The sequence below is a fragment of the Alosa alosa genome, chromosome 1, assembly GCF_017589495.1.
Source record: "Alosa alosa isolate M-15738 ecotype Scorff River chromosome 1, AALO_Geno_1.1, whole genome shotgun sequence".
NCBI lineage: Eukaryota > Metazoa > Chordata > Actinopteri > Clupeiformes > Clupeidae > Alosa > Alosa alosa.
Genome location: NC_063189.1, coordinates 4,701,424 through 4,703,923, shown reverse-complemented (window position 1 = coordinate 4,703,923; position 2,500 = coordinate 4,701,424). Strand labels below are relative to the sequence as shown.

General features: G+C 47.8%; 1 protein-coding gene across 2 annotated transcripts in view; it reads left to right on the top strand.

Annotated features, from left to right (window-relative positions):
* The window catches only part of si:ch1073-358c10.1 (peptide methionine sulfoxide reductase MsrA 1), a 57,323-nt gene that overhangs the window by 37,317 nt on the left and 17,506 nt on the right, over positions 1 to 2,500 (top strand). The gene's annotated exons all lie outside the window — the stretch shown is intronic.

The following is a 2,500-nucleotide window of genomic DNA, read 5'->3' as shown; positions in this document are numbered from 1 at the left end:
TAACCATATCTTTTGCTTTACTTATCCAAACAACGTCAAACTTGGCACTGCACTTACTCGTGCCAGTAGCAAGACACCTGTCAAGTTCGAAATCAATCGGACTAACGGTTCGACAGATATGCAAGCCTACAGTGCTGTGTATGGGGGGGAGTGGAAACAGTAGAGCGGAGAAAGCCAATGTGTGCTCCTTTTACTGATATATTTAGCAATATATTTTGCTTTTCTTATCCAAACAATGTTAAACTTGGCACTGCACTTACCCGTGCCAGTAGCAAGACACCTCCCAAGTTTGAAATCGTACGGACTAACGGTTCGAGAGATATGCTGCACACACACTGACACACAGACAGACGTTCCTGCAATTTATAGATAGATGAGTTTTAGAGGCAGCCTCACGGGATCAAAAGAGTATATATACTTTGTTCACCTTCCCCTGTCATGCCAGCACTTTAGAACACTGTGTCCTCCCATGTCATTTCCTGTGATGTCATTGACAGCAGCTATGAGGATGTAGGCAGAGACGAGTAGCAGCAGCACTCCACCAGTCTCCACTTATGTGTCCACTCATGTCCATCTGTCGGCGGGGGCTGGGTCTGTAGGGCTACATCAGACCTAAACTCTAGAACTCTGGCCTCACAGCTGCCCTTTCTCTCCGTCTCTCACTCTCTCTCTCTCTCTTTCTCTCCTCTCTCTCTTTCTCTCCTCTCTCTCTCTCTCTTTCTCTCCTTCACTCTCTCTCTTTCTCTCCTCTCTCTCACTCTCTCTTTCTCTCCTTCACTCTCTCTCTTTCTCTCCTTCACACTCTCTCTCTTTCTCTCCTTCACTCTCTCTCTCTCTTTCTCTCCTTCACACTCTCTCTCTCTTCCTCTCCTTCACTCTCTCTCTCTTTCTCTCCTCTCTCTCTCTTTCTCTCCTTCACACTCTCTCTCTTTCTCTCCTTCTCTCTCTCTCTTTCTCTCCTTCACACTCTCTCTCTTTCTCTCCTTCACTCTCTCTCTCTTTCTCTCCTTCACACTCTCTCTCTCTTCCTCTCCTTCACTCTATCTTGTCAGTCAGTGTTGTCCATCCTGTGATTGCCTGCAGAAACACAGATTGGTTCGCAAGAAAAGTGCAAGCAGATGTGTGTGTTGTTTGCAAATGAGTGTGTTGTTTGTGAGGGGACTTCATGTAGAGGCAGTGGAGGTGGTATTTACTGAGGGTAGTTTCGTCTTCGGCCCAGCAGCTATTTTTTACTACTTGGTGAGTGTGTGTGTGTGTGCGCTTGTGTGTGCATGTGTGTATGCGCATGTGTATGGGCTTGTGTGTGTGTGTGTGTGTTTAAGAGAGTAGCTTGTGTGAATAATTCAGTAGAACAGGGAGGGTCTCATTAATAATGCCTGAGCTGCTTGATGGGTGCTGAAGAAAAGCACAGCTTAAGGGAAGGGAGGAGAGAAGGAGACAATGGAGGAGAGGAAGAGGAGGATGAAGAGAGGAGGAGAGGAAGAGGAGGAGAGGGAGAGAAGGAGATGATGAAGGAGTGCGTGCGTGCGTGCGTGCGTGCGTGTACATCTTGCTCTTGTGTTCATGTGTTCAGAGCTTCTATGTGGTAAACAGCCCTGTAAGTGGTGAGGTCATCAAAATGACCAGCAAAGGCCCTGGGGTCAGAACCGAAGGTCAGAGAGGTGGGAGTCCAGCCAATCAGAGGAGAGCCTGGCTGATGCTTGTCCAATCAGAGAGGAGGGCATTGGATGCGGGCCAATGGGAGATGAGCTGTGTGGCCTTTGATAAACTGGCCGCCATAAGGCTGTCTGAGCTTAAAGAGAGCTGGAGGGAAAATGGCCGCCTTTCAACACTACAGAGAGAGAGAGAGAGAGAGAGAAACAAACAAACAAACAAAGACAGAGTAACTGAAAGGATGAGTGAATGACTAAGAGAGGAGATGGGCAGAGATGCATCATGTCTTTTGCTTGATGAGAGCTTGTTTACTGGTTGTTAGACTAGCCTGATGTAGACATGATGAGGTTGTTTATTGGTTGTTTATTGGTTGTTAGACTAGCCTGCTGTAGACATGATGAGGTTGTTTATTGGTTGTTTATTGGTTGTTAGACTAGCCTGCTGTAGACATGATGAGGTTGTTTATTGGTTGTTTATTGGTTGTTAGACTAGCCTGCTGTAGACATGATGAGGTTGTTTATTGGTTGTTAGACTAGCCTGCTGTAGACATGAGGAGGTTGTTTATTGGTTGTTTATTGGTTGTTAGACTAGCCTGCTGTAGACCTGGTGCTGAGGAGTGGGGCAGAGATGATGGGAGGTTAGATTGGCCTGATGAAGAGCAGGCCCTGAGAGCTCCTGACCTGATGAAGAGCAGGCCCTGAGAGCTCCTGGCCTGATGAAGAGCAGGCCCTGAGAGCTCCTGGCCTGATGAAGAGCAGGCCCTGAGAGCTCCTGACCTGATGAAGAGCAGGCCCTGAGAGCTCCTGACCTGATGAAGAGCAGGCCCTGAGAGCTCCTGAAGGCTAGA